Source organism: Sorghum bicolor, chromosome 2 (assembly GCF_000003195.3).
Source record: "Sorghum bicolor cultivar BTx623 chromosome 2, Sorghum_bicolor_NCBIv3, whole genome shotgun sequence".
Classification (NCBI taxonomy): domain Eukaryota; kingdom Viridiplantae; phylum Streptophyta; class Magnoliopsida; order Poales; family Poaceae; genus Sorghum; species Sorghum bicolor.
The window spans coordinates 74,416,740-74,427,678 of record NC_012871.2 but is presented as its reverse complement, the minus strand read 5'-3'; the positions used below and the strand labels follow the sequence as shown (position 1 = coordinate 74,427,678).

Genomic DNA, 10,939 nt, shown 5'->3' with positions numbered 1-10,939 from the left:
TGACCCCTTCTAGCCTAGATCTATCATCCCTGCTCCGGCCTGCGTGTCCCTTGCCTCTTGCCCCCTCTTCCACATCGGCACCTGTGAGCTTGGACGAGCGGTAGTTGGATCTTGGCCCTATGGGCTTGAATCTGCTGTCTCCACCTCGGGCTACCGCTGTGTAGGTGGTAGGTGGGTCCACACTCCACAGCGTGCATGCTGCACAACTCGATGCAGACGCATGTTGCCAAACTCCCTGTGGTGTGATATCCAGTGCTTCCGTAAGTGGGATCCACTAAACAGGCATACCCGTCCTATGGCTTGTCGGCATCCCCAATCAGTGGGATCACTATGTGATGCTCCCTGGTGTGGGCGCACCGTTTGACCGCAGGCATGCCAATGGTGGGGCTGCGTGCCTATGGGTGTCCCCTTCAATGGATTCTGCGACCGCAAACCCGAATCTGTTGGGGCTGCTATTTGTCCATCGGGACCATGGCGCACGTGGTGCCCTAGCAGCGGTGCAGTTTCTTCTTCACGTGCACGGTGCGTGCAATTTGGCCGCGGGGGGCAGTGGGGCTGCGTGTCTGCGGGCACCCTCCCCATTTGCCTTTTGTACAAAAGTTGCATGTACCGATCAGTTCAAACCAATTCAAAATAGTATGGATTATGCAAGAAAACTTATATATACCATTTGCACAGTCATCAGACGAGTTATCTTAATGTCAGTCTGCCACCACATATAGCTAGCTACAAAATAAGTTATGTTGTAGCCACTTTCATTTACAATAATTTTATATACTAATTTACGATAATATGTATACATATTTACGATAGTTGGGTTACTATAACATATGGGGATATTTACCGTAACGTTATAGCAAATCACTTAGTAAGAAGTTACTATAATCTCGTAAATTAACATAGTTATTATCGTAACTCAAAGTGGCTACAGAATATGTTATTTTGTAGCCAGTATAATAGTTATATATATGTTATATTTAAATAAATATATCATATATGCAGTATGCTTGATCAATCGTCGATCCAGTCAATGATGCAGGATGCTGGTGCCTGCAGCTCATAGCTAAGTCAACCATGCATCCGGGCTGTGCGCTGGCACTACCTGGATCGGAGCTCACTCACGTACTCGCCATGTTCTCTACGAGTTGACTTTGGACGTCTCATAACATGCCCTCCAGAAAACAGAAACATTCATTCGTCATTCTTGCTGGTTATGAACGGACTCCACTTCCGAGCTACAAAGTAGCTAGACATGAAAGACAGCAACGACCAGCAGGGTAGTCTTCAATCTTCATCCCATGCATGCATCGAGCTTATCTTGCTTCTAGCTTCTTGTTCTAGTTATTCGCGAAATGAAAAGTTTTTGGTCACTGTAGCACTTTCGCTTGTTTGTGACAAATATTATCCAATTATAGACTAACTAGGGTCAAAAGATTCGTCTCGTGATTTACAGGCAAACTGTGTAATTAGTTTTTATTTTCGTTTATATTTAATACTTCATGCATGTGCCGCGAGATTCGATGTGACGGGGAATTTTGAAAACTTTTTGGTTTTTGGAGTGAACTAAACAAGGCCTTAGCATATATATATATATATACTTCGGTACACACACAGTAGCTAGCTAGCTAGCTAGCTAGGGAAAGGCAGTAGGAGCAAAGCCAAGATGATGATTGCCGCTAAACTCGCTGTTGTCGCAGTGCTCGCACTGCTTGGTTCTGCATCATGCCGCCAGGCAGGTTTCGGTAACGGTAATGGCGCCCGTGGCGGCATCACACAACCACCCAATCACCCTCCGGCTCCGGCCACGACACCAAAACCGAAGCCGCCAGCTTCTCTGGATCGTCCGGCCAGCCCACACCCACACCCACAGCCACCCTCTTACCCTCCGGCCACACTGCAGCAACCCACCTATTCTCCGAAGACGAGCCCAAGCCCGCCGCCACCGCCGCCCACTCCCACCTATCCTCCGACGAGCCAAGGCCCGCCGGTGACCACGCCCGCCTATCCTCCAACGAGCTCAAGCCCGCCGCCACCCACGGTCACGCCCACCTATCCTCCATCGAGCCCAAGCCCGCCGCCACCCACGCCGCCGCCGCCGCCGCCGTCCCGGCCTCCGCCCAGCTCAGCTGATGCTGGGAAGAAGCTCAAGGTTGGATACTACGAGAACAAGTGCAACCGGTCCGTGGATGTGGAGGCCATCGTGAGGAAGCACGTCAGTGGCTTCGACGATGGCACCAAAGCAGGGCTCATCCGCCTTTTCTTCCACGACTGCTTCATCCGCGTAAGTCTATTATTAAGACTTAAGAGTTAAGACTGTAAAACGAGATGGGTTAACGAGGTTGCCCTTCCAGGGTCCTCGGCTTCGTGTTATATAGGGAGAGAACAGCCTTCTCCATGGCGTTTACAACAAGATAGATTATATTGGTTGGATCTCAACAAGCCCACTTGTACAACAATCCAAACCTACACAATGAATCTAGACACCAGATCCTAACCGAAAGGATTAGCATCGTTTAACATCCCCTCTCAATCTCAGCCACACTTGAGGTTGAGATTGTTTCTGAAGATCCGAAACTTAACAATAGGCAATGCCTTTGTAAACCCATCAGCTAGCTGATCATCAGTGTGAACAAAGCGAATCTCCAGCAGTTTTTGGGCCATTCGTTCATGAACAAAATGAAAATCTATTTCAATGTGCTTTGTACGAGCGTGAAATATAGGATTAGCAGATAGATAGGTGGCTCCAAGATTATCACACCAAAGCCTTGCCTTGGGGGGATGCGGTATTCTGAGTTCACTCAAGAGTTTCTGAACCCATAGCACTTCTGCCGTAGCATTGGCTAAAGATTTGTATTCAGCCTCTGTACTGGACCTTGATACTGTTGGCTGCTTCTTTGCTCTCCATGAAATCAGATTATCACCCAGAAATACCGCAAAACCACCAGTCGACCTTCGATCATCAACACAGCCTGCCCAGTCCGCATCAGAGAACGCACTGACCACCATAGACAATGACTTCCTGATACAAAGCCCCATATTTGTGGTGCCACGCACATATCGCAGGATCAACGCACTGACCACCATAGACAATGACTTCCTGATACAAAGCCCCATATTTGTGGTGCCACGCACATATCGCATGATCCTCTTCACGGCACTCCAATGAACTGTAGTTGGCGCTTGCAAAAACTGACATACTTTGTTTACAGCGAAAGCAATATCAGGTCGAGTTAAGGTTAAATACTGCAAGGCTCCTACCATGCTCCGGTATTTTGTGCAGTCATCCGGACCAAGCTTGTCACCTGTTTCAAGACTAAGTTTTTCTGAGTATGATAGAGGAGTCTCAATAGGCTTACATTTTTCCATACCTGACCGCTTGAGAATATCATTTGCATACCGTTCTTGGGTGAGAGTCAAACTGTTATTTCCCCTCTTGACCTCAATCCCCAAGAAATAGTGCAAATCCCCTAGATCCTTCAAGGCAAAATCCTTCTGTAAGTCAGACAACAGAGCTTGAGTAGCTGAGGTAGAAGAGCTGACAACGATGATATCATCAACATACACCAACACGAACAAAGTATGCCCGCCTCTGGAGTAATAGAACAAAGAAGTATCAGTTTTAGATGGGACAAAACCAAGATGTTCCAGCTTGGAACACAGCCGAGCATACCAAGCACGAGGTGCTTGCTTAAGACCATAAAGAGCCTTGTCCAGTTTGCACACAAAGTCAGGGCGTCGTGGATCAACATAACCGGGTGGCTGATACATGTACACTTCCTCATTAAGCACACCATGAAGGAATGCATTTTGAACATCAAGCTGCCGCAACGACCACCCTCGTGACACAGCTATAGACAAGATAATCCGAATGGTAGCAGCTTTGACAACAGGACTAAAAGTGTCCTCATAGTCCAAACCATACCGTTGTTTGTACCCTTTTGCAACTAGTCGTGCCTTGTATCTGTCAAGTGAGCCATCAGCACGTCGTTTTATTTTGTAGACCCACTTGCAATCAGTAACGTTTTTCCCTTTGGGAAGTGGAACCAAATGCCACGTCTTATTACGAAGCAATGCATCATGTTCTGCATCCATGGCCATTTTCCACTGAGGGTCTTGCAAAGCATCACGGATTGTAGTGGGTTCTTCTGCAGATGTGCTAGCAAGTTGACACCATCTCACTGTACCATCTGTGTATTGTTTTGGTTTACTGATCCCATGTTGTCCTCGAGTAACAGGGCGGTGAGCAGCAGGTAACCCAGGTATGACACCATCTGGAACAGGCACAGAAGATCCCAGAGCACCCACATCTGATCCGCCCACCAAATCAGCATGGGGAGCTGAAGCCGCCGAGTCACCAGAGGGGCTGGGAAGCCTGCGGAGTTTCACGGCGTGCTCCTGACTCGTGCTCGGCGTGGAGTGGCGCAGAAGATCCGTCAGCGGAGGAAGACGACGCAGACGGCTCGACGCTCGGGGTGGATTCGCCTGCGGGAACCCCTGAGTGTTCAGGCGCATCAACCTGGGATCGCCCGCTGCTCCCTTCTGGCGGACACATGAAATATGGAGCATGGGAGGACTGCACACCTCCGTTTGTTTCTGAATTTTCACCTGTTTTCTCACCTGCACCAGATGTATCTCCCGGGGAACAGTGTGAAGCATTAGTAGGCAAAGGAGCAAACAAACTATGATCAGATGCATGCATACCCCCAGGATTTAGGAGGACATCAGGAAGGAGAGAAAGCTCGGCTCGCAATTGTGCACCAGCGTTGGGATGAAGGGAAGATAAAGGAAACACATGCTCATCAAAAACGACATCGCGTGAGATGTATACTCGACCTTCCTTGGGATCCAGGCACTTAAACCCCTTGTGCTGGTTGCTATACCCTAGAAAGACACATTGCTTAGAGCGAAAATCAAGTTTCCTTGTATTATAAGGCCGTAAGTGAGGCCAGCAGGCGCAGCCAAAGGTTCGAAGGGAGGAGTAATCAAGTTGTTGACCAAAGAGACGGGAGTAGGGTGTATCATTGTCTATGATACGTGAGGGCAGCCGGTTTATGATGAAAACAGCTGTGCTAAAAGCTTCATCCCAAAATTTTAATGGCATGGAGGCGTGTGCTAACAAGGTGAGCCCCATTTCAACTATGTGGCGATGCTTCCGCTCAGCAGATCCATTTTGCTGATGTGCATGAGGACAGAAAACATCGTGAGAAATCCCCATGCGTGTAAAAAAGGAACTCAAGGCTTGGTATTCCCCACCCCAATCTGTTTGCATTGTGCGGATTTTCCGATCAAACTGCCTTTCAACAAGACACTGGAAGTTTTTTAAGCATTGAAAAACTTCAGATTTTTGGCGTAACAAATAAATCCAAACAAATTTACTATAATCATCAATAAACGACACATAATAATTGTTTCAGTCAACAGAGGTTGGGGCAGGTCCCCATACATCAGAAAACACTAGATCTAGAGGACTAGAAGAAGTACTCGTGGACCTAGGATATGGAAGCTGGTGACTTTTACCCCTCTGACATGCATCACAAACACTAGTTTTATTGGACTCTTTGATGAAAGGAAGCTTGTGGCGATGAAGAACTTGTTGGACTATGGCAGTAGATGCATGTCCTAGACGATGATGCCACAAGGAGGTAGTTGGCTTGGTTACTCCAAGCACTTCTTTATTCAATGGCTTGACTGGGTAGAGGCCATTCTCACACGCCCCTTTGAGGAGTGTTTTCTTCGTCGACTGTTCCTTAACAAGAAAATGATCAGGGTGAAATTCGAGGAAAACATTATTGTCTCGAGCAATGCGGTTTACAGAAACAAGATTTTTATTTGCACAAGGAACATGAAGAATGTTATGTAACGAGAGTTTAGTGGAAGGGGCATGCAAGACACCATGACCAATGTGTTTGATCTCCATACCTGAGCCACCGGCAGTATGGATCTGGTTCCCGCCGTGATAGCGATCACGGACATTGAGCTTGTCCAGCTCTGAAGTTATGTGGTCAGTTGCCCCAGTATCCATGTACCAGTTGCTGTCCACACCATAGCTTGCCGTTGCCGATGACGCTGACTTTTGTGGAGGCAGGAAGGTCGCGTCGAACCTTTTGAAGCATGCGACAACGGTGTGCCCCTCCTTCTTGCACAGCTGGCAGTAGACGCCAGGCTGAAAGGGCTGGCGCCTCTGGTTGTTTGGCCCGCCGCGACCTCCCCTTGGGCCACGGCCGAAACCACCGCGGCCGCCTCCACCGCGACCACCACCACTGCTTCCCGCCGTTGCGGTTTTGGTGGGAGCCGGTGTTGGAGCCAGAGTCGCGACTCCACTTGGCAGCAATGTTTGCAGAGGACTGGTTGCTGCCTCCATCACGGATCTCAATCCGTTGCTCGTGGCTCACGAGCTGAGTATACAGCTGTGTCATGGTGATCGGTTCCACGCGCGCGGTGACCGCGGTGACCACCAGGTCGTAGTCACGATCGAGGCCGATGAGGATGAAGGAGACAAGCTCCTCATCCTCCAACTTCTTGCCAGCAGACGTCATCTCATCTGCCAAGTGCTTCATCTTGCCAAAATAGTCAGAAATTGACGAGGTACCTTTTGAGGCGGTGGCGAGGGCCATCCTGGTGGCAATGACGCGCGCCCGGGAGTGCGACGAAAACAACCCTTCAGTGGTTGCCCAGCAGCGGATGCGGTGACTTCATGATTCACCTGCCCAAGGATTTCCTTGGACATATTGGAGAGAAGGTAGTTCAGCACTTGCTGATCCTTCGCTATCCAGATCTCATATTCTGGATTGATCGCAGGCGGCTCCTTGGAGTCAATCTGCGTTCCTGGCTTGGTTTCCAAGAACTTGGACGGTGGCTCCGCCCCTGGGAGGATGTACTTGCCGAGCTGATAGCCATTCAGCGCCGACACGACTTGGGCTCTCCATGAGGCAAAATTTGCCTTGGTAAGCTTCTCGTTGGTGGGGAGAAAGGTGATTGGGTAGTAGGTAGCAGCAAGCGCGGAGGAAGGAGTAGCCATGGAGTAATTCCGTTAGGAAGAAGGCTCTGGTACCATGTAAAACGAGATGGGTTAACGAGGTTGCCCTTCCAGGGTCCTCGGCTTCGTGTTATATAGGGAGAGAACAGCCCTCTCCATGGCGTTTACAACAAGGACAGATTACATTGGTTGGATCTCAACAAACCTACTTGTACAACAATCCAAACCTATACAATGAATCTAGACACCAGATCCTAACCGAAAGGATTAGCATCGTTTAACAAAGACCTCGATCATGCTTGCCATTCAGTGAATCACTACGTATGTATATATGATTAGTAGCTGATCGAGGACAATTAATATACATGCACGGTGACTGTGATCGATGCATGGCGGGTTCAGGGTTGCGATGCCTCCGTTCTGCTCGACCCGACCAGCACCAACCAGCAGCCGGAGAAGCTCGGCATACCCAACTTCCCTAGCCTGCGCGGCTACGAGGTGATCGACGCGGCCAAGGACGAGCTCGAGAAGGCATGCCCCGGCAAGGTCTCGTGCGCGGACATCGTCGCCTTCGCCGCCCGCGACGCGTCCTACTTCCTCAGCGGCGGACGCATCAGCTTCGACATGCCCGCCGGCCGCTACGACGGGAATGTGTCCCTCGCCAGCGAGACCCTGCCGAACCTGCCCCCGCCGTTCGCCGGCTTCGACCAGCTCGAGAAGATGTTCGCCGACAAGGGGCTCGACGCTTTCGATATGGTCACTCTCTCCGGCGCGCACAGCATCGGCCGCTCCCACTGCTCGTCCTTCAGCAGGGACCGCCTCCCGCCCAGCAGCACCTCGGACATGGACACGGCGTTCGCCGCCAAGCTGCAGGCGAGCTGCGCGTCGGCCAATGGCACCGACGACAACACGGTGATGCAGGACTACAAGACCCCCGACGACCTACCAGAACGTGCTGGATCGCAAGGTTCTCTTCACGTCGGACGCTGCGCTCACCTCGGACGACATGGCGAACAACCTGGTGCGTGTCTACGCGATCTTTCCATGGTTGTGGGAGGACAAGTTCGCGGAAGCCATGGTGAAGATGGGCCGCATCGAGATCAAGACGGACACCGCCGGGGAAATCAGGAAGAGGTGCCGCGTGGTCAACAGCAAACCATGATCCGATTACCCGTCGTGCTGCCTATTCATCAAACTCTGACGACGCCTCACATGATGGAAAATAATTATTCTAATTAACTTATGCGTACACTAATCAATGCATCACGCACAATTAGATCAAAAGGGATCATGGTTTATTGCACTAATCAATGCAGAGACAGATGTGTGTGTGGAGAGTTGCACACGGGAGACAGATGTTGTGTGTGTGGAGTTTTATTGCTTGTGCACCATGGCCTTGTTCAGTTCCTAAAATTTCTCAAAATTTTTCAAGATTCTCGGTCACATCGAATCTTTGACGTATGCATGAAAAATTAAAGATAGATGAAAACAAAATCTAATAGTATAGTTTGTCTGTAATTTACGAGATAAATCTTTTGAGTCTAGTTCGTCCATGATTAGATAAATTTGTCAAATACAAACAAAAATACTAGTCAAAACCAAAAATTTTTCTCAACTGAACAAGGCCATATAGGGTTACAAGGGCGTTGATCTGATCGGAGGTGTGTTTGGTGTTTCTAAGATGTTACTCATGCCTTGTTTAGTTCCAAAAATTTTTACAAAATGAGCTCTATAACATTTTTATTTATATTTGACAAATATTATCTAATTATGGACTAATTATGTTTAAAAGATTCGTCTGGCAAATTACAGATAAGTTATGTAATTAGTTATTTCTTTTACCTACATTTAATGTTTTATGCATGTGTCATAAGATTCGATATGATAAAAAGTTTATTTTGTAAAATTTTTTAAAACCGAACTGTGACCGTAAGGCCATGCATGCAAAGATTCCACTCCAACTAAAGCACGCTCCACTTTTCTCTCTGGCCCATACCAAAAAATAAATAAAAGAGAGACCGCATCATGTCTGAGTGGTGGCTCGCTTGTTTACATGTGTAGACTCCTACGGTTCTGAAAACTTGCGTCAAACCAAAGAATCTTTTCCTACGGTTCGGTTGCTCCAGCGTATGAATCGAACTTTATTGTTTTCTCTTTTGCCTCGGTTCATTTCTCTACCACATTGGAGCTGCTCTTAGAGATCCCTTACCACTCCTGATATAGTCTAGATAAGGTTGCAGATAGAGTCTCAGCCTGATTGGTTTATACAAGTCGGTTTCCTCCTTATATAGTCCAGGAACAGGTAGGGTAATAGCTCTACCTCTAAAATTGGTTTTTTCTAAAACTGCATTTGAAAACTAGTTTAAAAGAGCAATTTTCTTAATGCAAATGCACTACAAGCAATATGTGCTTAGGCCTTGTTTACTTCCACCAAAAAAACCCAAAATTTTTCAAGATTTCCCGTCACACCGAATCTTTAGACGCATGCATGGAGTATTAAATATAGACGAAAATAAAAACTATTTACACAGTTTGGTCAAAATTGATGAGACGAATCTTTTGAGCCTAGTTAGCCCATAGTTGGACAATAATTACCACAAACAAACGAAAGTGCTACAGTGTCACGAAATTTTTCCCTTCACGAACTAAACAAGGCCTTATGTGATATTTAGATAATAAAAAAATAGTCTGTTTCTATCACTAACTGCCTGCAGTGATGAATTGATTGTCATCACAGAAGGTGAATCACTAACCAACATCTATGACCACCAGAGGACGTTATTAGTGACAGGACTAAACTTATCAGAACATATTGAACAGAATAGCGCCACGCCTATGATGGCATGACAAATATGACGTGGCAAATGTGGCAACTAGAGTGACAATTAACATTGAGGCCATAAAACATGGGCTTTTTTTATTTTTATTTATAATCAGCCCAAATGTTATTTTTGGCACAACAATAAATTGGCATTTCTTTTTTTATTGTGGCCCGACATTACAATCGAGATCCATATTATGCCAGACCATTTAAAAATAACCGCAGATTATAAATCACGTAACCAATTGCATAATTATATTATAATGACAAGCCTATACAACAAAATATATAAATAATGTTTCAGTCATAAATTATGTTTCAGTCCATACAAAACACGTACATGTTCCAACCATGTTTCCCTACAAAAGCACAACAAAAACATGAATACAAAATGATCCAAACAACTAAATAAGTTCTAGCAGTTAGCACCAACTTCCTGCACCAAATAAGTTCTAGCCAGCAGCCAGTGCCAAGTTCCAGCCAGCAGCCAAAAATTCCAAGTTCCAAGTCCCAGTACTAGCCACATACAGACACATGTTAAAACTGTTCAGAACTAACTGCATGGTCAAATAATGAATTCAGAAAGTTAAATTCTGCATGTAGCAAACATGTGTATCTATTTTCACCTAATTACCAAGTGAGTCAGCATCTGTAAATCAGTAACTATCACAAGCAAGTGGACATGTACATAAGTGAGTGCGTCTATGTAATCAGTAACTTTCACAACAAGTGAGTGCGCGTGCGTAAATCAGTAACTCTCTGGTATTCAGATCGATCAAGCACCTATGCAATTTCATCGAGCTTGACTGCCTTATTGCCAACCACCTATGCAACATTCATGCAGCCAAATCAGAAGCTATTAACATTGGGAATTAGCAAGACAGAATCTAATAAACTACATATCTACTGCAATTTCAATTTCATTTTATATCTAACAGTTCTATGCATCGCTAAATGCAGTCCCAGCATGACAGCAAACAACAAAAACTCACCATAGTAATCTACCTTCAATGTGACACTTCTTTTCTTTGTCGTAGTACATAATTATTATACCTCCTCCAGTCACAAGCAGGAGTAGAGAACTGAGCCAAGATACCGGCTGCAAGGATGTAGCAAGTGCTTCTGAATTAGCACGCATAAAT

The 10,939-nt window shown here is 46.7% G+C and overlaps 1 pseudogene; it reads left to right on the top strand.

The window, feature by feature from the left end:
* Positions 1,667-8,138, top strand: LOC8063539 (annotated as a pseudogene).